Source organism: Carlito syrichta, unplaced genomic scaffold (genome assembly GCF_000164805.1).
Source record: "Carlito syrichta isolate Samal-C Ts95f unplaced genomic scaffold, Tarsius_syrichta-2.0.1 Scaffold228081, whole genome shotgun sequence".
NCBI lineage: Eukaryota > Metazoa > Chordata > Mammalia > Primates > Tarsiidae > Carlito > Carlito syrichta.
In genome coordinates this window covers 1,895-10,948 of record NW_007172177.1, presented here as the reverse complement: position 1 = coordinate 10,948, position 9,054 = coordinate 1,895, and the positions used below count along the sequence as shown (strand labels likewise).

Sequence of the window (9,054 nt, the reverse complement as noted above, 5' to 3'; positions counted from 1 at the left end):
TATAGACAATTATGTGGTCTATCTTGGAATATGTTCCATGCGGTGATGAGTAGAATATGTATTCTCTGGTCTTTACATGGAGTGTTCTGTAGGTATCAATTAAGTCCATTTGGTCCAGAGTTACATTGAGGTTTCGAATCTCATTGCTGATTTTTTGTCCCGATGATCTGTCTAGGGTTGTGAGTGGGGTATTAAAGTTCCCAGTTATGATGGTGTTAGTCAATATCCTTCTTTAGTTTTCCTAGGAGTTGCTTTATAAAAGTTGGTGCACCTATATTAGGTACATATATGTTTAGGATAGATATTTCTTGTTGATGGAGTGAACCTTTTATCATTATGCAGTGGCCTTCTGTATCTTTTTAAATTTTTGATAGCTTAAATGTTATTTTGTCTGAAATTTGGATCGTGACTCCTCCTTTCTTTTGCGTTCCGTTTGCTTGAAAATTTCTTTCCCATCCTCTTACTTTGAGTCTGTGCATGTCCTTTGTAGTAAGATGGGTCTCTTGAAGGCAGTATATTGTTGCCTGGTGATATTTTATCCATTTTGCCATTCTATGTCTTTTCAGTGGTCCATTCAGTCCATTCACATTCAGGCTAATTATTGAAATGTGAGAGTTTGTCCCTATCATAGAGTTTTTATAGAGTTGTTCTTCCTCTTGGTTCATTGTCATCCTTTTTTGGGAGGGTTGGTTCATGTGTATTTTTTTCCTGTACTCTAGTGAAGAACGTTGTTCTTTTTTCCCCTTTTTTTCTTTGTTTAGTACTTTTTTAAGTGTTTCATGTAGAGGTGGTTTGGTGGCAGCGTAAGTTTTTAGGGTTCGGAAACTGGGAAAGATTTTATTTCCCCCTTGCTGATAAAGCTTTATCATGCTGGGTAGGTTATTCTTTGTTGAAATTGTTTATCTTTTAGGACTTTGAAGATAGGGCTCCAAGCTCTCCTAGCAGGCAGGATTTCTGTAGATAAATCTGCTGCTATTCTAATTGGTTTTCCTGGTAGGTGATCTGGCCTTTTTCTCTTGCTGCCTTTAGGATTTTTTCTTTTATGCCTACTTTGTTTAAGCGAATTATTATATGCCTAAGAGTTGGTTTTCTCATTTGTTTTCTTGCAGGAGTTCTCTGAATCTCTTGTGTTTGGGTTTATGCATCATTGATTAGATAAGGGAAGTTTTCTTCAATGATCTCATGGAAGGTTTGTTCCAGTGTGGTCTCTGTTTCTCTTTCTGCCTCAGGACGTACAATTACTCTTAGATTCTGTCTCCTGAAGTAATCACTCGTCTCTTGAAGTTTTTTTCTGTCTTTTTTTAGCTTGTTTTCTGTGTTTTTGAGAGTTTGGTTTAGTTATATATTTTGGTCCTCAAGCTCTGAGATTCTTTCTTCTGCTTGGGTAATTCTGCTTTCCATGCTTATCAGTTTGTTATTTATTTCATTCACAGTATTCTTTATTACTGTTATCTCAGATATCAGCTCCTTTCTAGTTTCTTCTCGAGTCTCCTCAATTCTTTTTAATCTCTTCATTAATGTCTTGATATCTAAGTTTGTAGCTTGAGACTAGTCATTCTGGGGGCTCGTCATTGTTTGCATTCCGAAGCCAGTTTTTTCAGTGTCTGCCCTCCCAGGAGTCTGAGAGAGACCCATGTTGTTCTTTTTTTTTTTTTTCTTCATTTGTGTAGATTTTTCTCTCTCCCCTTAGTGGATAAAATCCCTTGAGCTTTAATCTCCAGCCTCTCCCCTCTGTTTTGGTTGCAGGCAGCTAGCCTGCTGCCTGGGAGATCTGCAACACTTGTCTCTATTCAGTGTAGGGGAGGGAATTTGTCTCCTCTTTAATGACGTCAGTGTGAGAACCGAGGTGGAGGCTGATTGGTGGGCAGGGCAATGCGATGTAAATATGCCTTGAAAATGGTGGAGGTGGTAGTTTTACCTTTACTTTTAGGGACTCTCCTGTGAGTCTCTAGGCGGCACCAGCTGCACAGCTGGGCACTGGATCCAGGGTGCCAGCCAGCTGGGGTGGAGAGGGTAGGGCGTTCCCTCCTCTGGAGCTGGAAGCCTCTGATTGGCACCTTACACCAGCTTGGGGATCTGCTCCCTTACACAGGCTTGCAGTCGCACACTGAGTGCCTCAGCCAGGGTTGGCCTGGGGCTTCAGATCTCCAGAGGGCACCAGAGGGCAGGTGGTGGCTCTGGGTCCCTCAGGGCACTTCAGCCAGAAATGGGACTAGTATCTCTGAGGGGCGGGTGCCCAAACCCTCCCTGGGTGACCAGCAGGTTGGTGCTGGGTGCTGGTCCTGACGATGCAGCCAGGGAGTGAGCTGCGATTCAGGATTCCCCAGCCTGCCAGAATCACATATAGTGGAGCAACTGCAGTCAGGCTGCAATATCTGACCCTGAGTGGAATCAAAGTTCCCCAGGCCTCATACCAGTGTGGCTGGCGGTGGGCAGGGGGGTGCAGGAAGAAAAGTAAGGGTCTTTTGGGGAACTCACGTTTGGAGAAACTCACAGATCCATCTATGCCATCGCCATCTTCAGGTCAGGCCCCCTAAAATATATTTTTAAATTGATATATCATAGGTGTATTCAGGGGAAACCAAAAACACCAAGAATTTATTAATTTAAAAATGTGTATTCATTCTAACCTGCTTAAACTTCAGCCACCTTTAAAGTACTCTCTGTTTGATGCAATACACCTAGAAGATGCATTTTCTTTATTGAAAACTATTTTTATTATCAATTTTGATGCCTTTCAGTGTTTCTGCTATTTTTGTTTCACCTCTTCCACATTGGCAAATATTTTCTTTTGAAGACTTTTTTATCCAGGGCAACAAAATCACGTGGGGTAAGATTGGGTGAATAGGAATGGTGGCTCTTGGGGGTCATGGCATTTTTTTGGTCAAAAACTGCTGAATATTCCATGTGGCGTGGACAGGTGTGCTCATATATCATCGATCATAAAATAGACAAACATGTTGAAATAACCTCCAAAAAAATTCACTGAAGCTAAATGCAGCCACTCACAACAGTACTAGCAGGTACACTGAGGCCATTGTGTTCCTATAACACTTACCTACAAGGGGCCTTGCCTCCAAACAATAATTCCTGCTTTCATTGGGCCCCCTTTTGTGTCGTTTTTGTTTACATGTGATTATTTAACACATCTACTTTATTGGTAAAAATTAAATCTATGTACTTTGGAGCATTCATCATCTTAACTATTTACTACCCCCTCAAAATCGCCTTTTTTGACACAGGGTAACTTTATTGAAGCAAAGAACTGAACATAAATTCAAAGGACTCCACTTCCATCATATCTTCAAATTTATATCTTCATTGAGAAATTGTGCAAGGCTAAGTTTATTTGTTTTTTAGTTCCGCTGTTTTAGCTTGCCTTGCTCATCTCATCTTCATTTCTGATTCTGGTTCTGGAACTTTTAGAGTCAGTCTTAGCAATCTGATATCTTCTATTCATCCTAACAAAGTTGTGACTTTTCTTTGTCCTCTTTTAGTGTTTTGTTGTATGGATTTTGAGTTTTGTGTTGCTTTTACATACTTGACAGGAGTTACTTATACATCACTCTTTTCATCTTCAGTTTGAAAAATAACTGTATTGGCATCCTGTACTTCTTCAACTTGGTCACCAAATTCTTTGATTCCTTTTTTCTAATTGAATATTTATTTTCTCCAAAGCTCTCAGTCATGTCCTATCTTTTACTTCTTCCAGAATCGTATTCAACAGAAACAGAAGATATTTTGTAAGGTTGTTCCTGAGTTCTAATTAATTCAATATTTTTATATAGACTCAAATTTCTGGTGTGCATGGACTTCTTAAGAGATAATTGCAAATTATTATAGCCAAATTGTCATGTACTGTTAAGGTTTGATAATTTTGATAATTTTTGACCTGGTGATTTAACCTACTTAGTCTTGTCAAATTTACAATTATTCAGCAACATTTGTGAAATCTAATTAAGCTAAAGGAGAGGATGTGGGACATTGGTCAGTGTTTGCAGAGTTGGAAGAAAGGTTTCTTAAAAGCATTCCTGATTTGTCCTGTTTGGATATGCAATTATGGAGAAGAACACACTCAGGCAATGTTGAAGTCAAGCATCATTTACAGTCACAGGATTGAACCATAAAAGAATAAGATGAGTAAGAATTCTGGTGCTGAACAAAAGTCCAGATAACACAATCTTGTCTGTTCCTTCTGCAGCTCCTGTCCTTACTTCAGATAACACACTAAATTATATTTAGAATACTATTAGCTGTAGCAATCTCTTCAACTTATTTTGGCTCTCGCTCATCATCACTGTTTATTTCTGTTCCTTCACGTTGAGGGGCTTTGACTTTTTGGTTTTAGATGGTTCAAACCCAAACATCATCAGTTCGACCAAGATTGCCTTTAAAACAGTTTTTTTTTATTGTGACATCATCAATTTGCAACACTGTAACAGGAAAATGCAAAGTGTTTACTTGCAAAATCATGATTCTGTTGTCCACAGCATCCCAAACACAAAACAGTCAGATTTCTTACTACAGGAAGAAATCACTTATTATTCCAAGAAGAATAAGTGACTCAATGATTCTGTTCATGGTTGCACTTATGCCTATTGAGATGGACATCTTATTCAATAGCTCATAGCACAAAATAAGACACTTCTGCAGTGCTTCAACGTCATTCTTCTCTATGTAGACTTCTTCAATTTCGAGTTGCTCTGTTTCTTTCAATAGATCTATTTTGGCGTCTTCTAATGCTTTTATTTCTTTTAATTCTGATGCCTGATTAAAATCCTGAAAGGTAATGCAATTTTCCAAAGCTTCTTTTGCTTCAATAAGCTTAACTTTTATTTCAGCCATGTTGAGTCATTTCTTCCTTGCTGCAGCTGGAGCATTAACACTAACTGTAATAATGGATGTCTTAATCTCTAATATAATTTCTGTAAAAATTTGAGTTGTCTTTTTATTACTTGTAATCATGTGAACTTGTCTCTCAACAAGGAAAAAAAACAGGAATATAGGGGTTGTGGGCAGAGTAAGAATCTCCTGTAAAATAGTCAGCAGTAATTTTCTTCCTCCTTCTTCACTGGTAACTAAAGACTTAATAATTAGAATCAATTGTTGACCTAAATTCTTTTGTCATCAAATTACCAATGTAGCAAAAATTCCCTTTTTGTTCTTCATTAACTGGAATGCCCTAGATGTAACTCAGTAAATAATATGCAAGCATAAATACAGGCTCTGCCAAAATCTGCTGTAAAAAATTCTTCACCTTCATCTCCTTTTGACTTCAAATATTCACATAGGACACACCAATTCAAAGCAAACATATGCCTGATAAAGTACCTGGCTAAGAGGCCCACAGCTTGCAGTAAGGAGCTCAAGTCTCTCAGAGAACAGTGCAGCTGCTCGCAGTCATTCTTTGTTGTGTTGTTCAACCTGTGGTCTGACCCTGAAATATTTTTAAACTGTTGTAATCTCAAATAAATTTCTAAATTGTTCCAAAGAACTTAGAACAGTGATGAGAAGACATGTGTGGGAAGGAGTTCCATCAGTTTGGCTACTATCTATAAGGTCTGGCATAAGTACTGCTACCACTCTCTGCTGATCATAATCCATGGTCTCATCGTCCGACTCCTCCAACTGGGCCTGGCTGTATCTGAACCAGATATGATTTAACACCTCTGTAAGCAAGAGAACCAAGGAAACTTCATACCTTTTGAGAACTGTTTTCTTGTCTCCAAGATGACTTTCAATTTGACTTGTCAGATAGTCCAAAAATAGTGTCCAGATAGTGAAGCAAGACAAGTAACCTTCCCAAGTAGGGTGATGAAATATGTACGTGAACAAAAGTGTCAAAGAAATCCACCACAGGAAATTAGAAGAAAGACTCAATTCTTCTTAGGTGAACACTCACAAAGAGCTGCAGAAAGTTGGTAAACTTTGCAATGTATTTGTCATTGAATTCTTCTAGGCTGCTTTACACTGCGTGGGTTTTGTTATTCTTGGTGGTTTTCTTCAAGAAGTAGAAAGTCTGTTGGAACAGTTATAGCACCTCCTCCATGATGGATGACCAAGTGACTGGTTATTTTCTTTGCTGGGTGCACCAGTGACAGGAACTCCTTTATGATTAGTGCCACAACGACTGGGCCTTCTCTACTATGGGTGCCCCAAGGACTGACCTTCTGCCATTATGGGTGTCTCAGTGGCTCAACCTCACATGTGATTGGTTCATTGACTGCCCCTCCAACATAATGGTTGCCCAGTGACTATTCCTCCTTTTGGATGGTTTTCTCAATAAGTGACTTCCTCCATAGTTGGTCCCCAGTGTTTGATGTTGAGCTATTTTGGATGCCAAAGAGACTAGCCCTTCTCAGCATAAGGTCTATGAGTGACTAGCTTCCCTCTGTGAAGGATGCATTTGTGACTTTTCTGCATATTTGAATGGTGCCCCAATGACAGATCTTGCTCTGTTATGGGTGCCCCAGTAACTGACCACCTTCTGTGATGCCAATCAAAGTAAATTACCCTTATCTATTCTGGTTGCACAGTGACTACTCCTCCTCTTAGGTACAGAAATGAATAGTAATTTGTGCACCAGTGTCTGACTCTCGACTATGAAAAAACGCTCCAGTGACTGATCCTTCTCTGTGATGGATGGCCAAGTGACTAGATCTTCTCTGTGATTGCTGCCTCAGTAACTGGTTCAACACATAATGGGTACCTCAGTGACTACTCCTACCCCATTTTTAGTGATGCAGACTTTTCAGATTAGCCTGGGCCTCAAGTGTGTCAGCTCAATGGGTTGGCAAACCTAACCCTGGGTGTTGTGATGGCAAGCCTAACGCCAAGGTGTTTCAGCTTCAATATCTTCTCTTATTCCATCAACTTTCCTGGTTCAGTTGGCTCCCTCAACTGAAAAGCCAGCCTCTGGGGTGCACGGCTTTTTGACTCTGATAATCTGCAGCTCTTCAGGTTGCAGTTCTTCAGGATTAAAGTTCTTGTTTAATGCCCAGGAAGATTGAGGGACACGGACAGCTGGAAGGTGAGTAAGCAGGATTTATTGAGGATAGAAAAACTCCCACAGCAGAAGGCGGCCCGAAGGGGTTGCCCATCTGGGGCTATAAACCTGGTGCTTATATTGTCTTAAGTTCACACCGATTGGCTAGCTCTAGCTGTGTGCTGTTGCTGTTCTGATTGGCCAGTATCAATGTAGGGACCAAATGGTGAGTTGATTGCTTGCTTTTCAATCCCAGTAGTAAGCTTGAGAGGTTTGCAGTGAGTTGTTTACCAACACTGAGCCTGTGAGGCCCACCAGGAGTTCTCCACATTGTCACCAGGGGACTCAACTGTCTGTCTGCCTGCCTAACCTTTTTCTAGCTATCTCCTGTCTCATTCCTCCATCTGGAGTAGTAACCCTAACTGCCAGTAGGGAGTGAGGATGATGACCGATTTGGCTACTTACTGCTGATCATGGACGAAGTATGGGAACAGCAGCTAGGGATCCTCTGGAGGGAGATTTAAAGGTCCGTGGTAGAAATTTCTATACAATGTTCCAACTGCATCACTACTTGGAGTTTGATGGCTTCTAGGTGAGAAGAAACAAACTTTACAAGAAGATTAACTATACATAAGAAAAACAAAAGGAGCTATGAAGGGAAGAAAAAACATATCCATATATTGGAAATCCCAAAAGGGTAAAAAATTGTAACAAACTGGGTTCTGAAAATGCCTGTTCTTATAAAGAGTCAATGATTTTGCTGTTTTATAACCTGTAGTCTCTTCTATTTGGGAGGAAGTTTTAATACGTGCTGGCAGCCAACATCTATAGCTACATGGCTGAGGCCTGTAAAGGTCCATCTGGAAGATCGCCTCTGACATAGGATATCAGTTATACCTATAATATTGGCGTGTGATTAGTGACCAGTGTGCATACATGGCAGTAAAACTTATAAGTAAATCTCAATACACCTGATGGAAAGTGCATAGCAGAATTATTTTTCTCTGTCTTTCTAAGTTTTATTTCTTTCTAGATATTTTTTAACTTTTATTTCCTGGTAGCCTGGGTAGTCAGCTGTTGTTCCCAAAAGCTGTTTCCCCTAGGGCTAAAATTAGAAACTAAATAGTTTTGTCGCCCTGCCCCTAGCCAGGCAGAAAGTTTTCTTTTGTTTCCTTAATTACCAAAACTCTGTCTGCTTCAGCCCATGGCCGCCATCTTGGCAGCCATGCATTTCCTTGTTCAAGAGTGTGACAGCTACTATTTGATTTTTAGAGTAGACTAGTTAGGATAAAATATATACACATACACTCATAGTTGCATAAATTTATGCTTGCTGTATTAATCGTTAAAAATATTAGGGGTCAGTGAACTTGGATTGAACTTAGAGTTAACTTAGAAAAGTTTTTTGTATTAATCAGGGTATAGAACAAAGAGTATAATATGAATGATTCATTGAACATTATGGAAAACACTTTGAACGATTTGTATTGAAATTTTGCACCTGTGACCTTAATGTAAGTACGGCAGGCATCATGGAATTCGAATTGTTTGCTTGGAAATTGCAGATCTCGTGGTGGTCTTGTGATGCATAGTTTGTAAAGCACGGAACTTGTACGCCCCCAGTAAGTGATTATCACACTGCTGGAGGGTATAGAAAACGGTATATAAGTTGGAAGGAGTTCGAATAAAATTTGGCTTCAGTCCTGATCAGACTGTTCCCAGAAGAACTGCCTCCGAGTGGTCTCTTCTCACCGTCCAGATTCTCTGGTGTGGGTCCTATCCCACCCTTGGTCAGTGCTGGTCACTGACAGCTTTGGCGCCCGAACCCAGACACCTGACTCTGGTAATTGCATATATATATATGTTCCCCGTTTGTTCATTCATCTTGTTTCTGGACAGACCTTGCCTTAGGGTGCTGCAGGCCCCCCGGGGTGTGCGGGTCGATAGGCAAGCAGAGTGGTTGTATAGTGTCGCCGACGGACTGCGTGACTTGTTATCACCATAAAAACAGCGATTCAGTTTTTGTAGAGATATTACTGTATATTGTGTATATTGTTTGTTATTACAGT

The 9,054-nt window shown here is 40.1% G+C and overlaps 1 pseudogene; it reads right to left on the bottom strand.

Annotated features, from left to right (window-relative positions):
• Positions 1–3,296: 3,296 nt before the first annotated feature.
• Positions 3,297–6,177, bottom strand: LOC103253407 (annotated as a pseudogene).
• Positions 6,178–9,054: the final 2,877 nt, after the last annotated feature.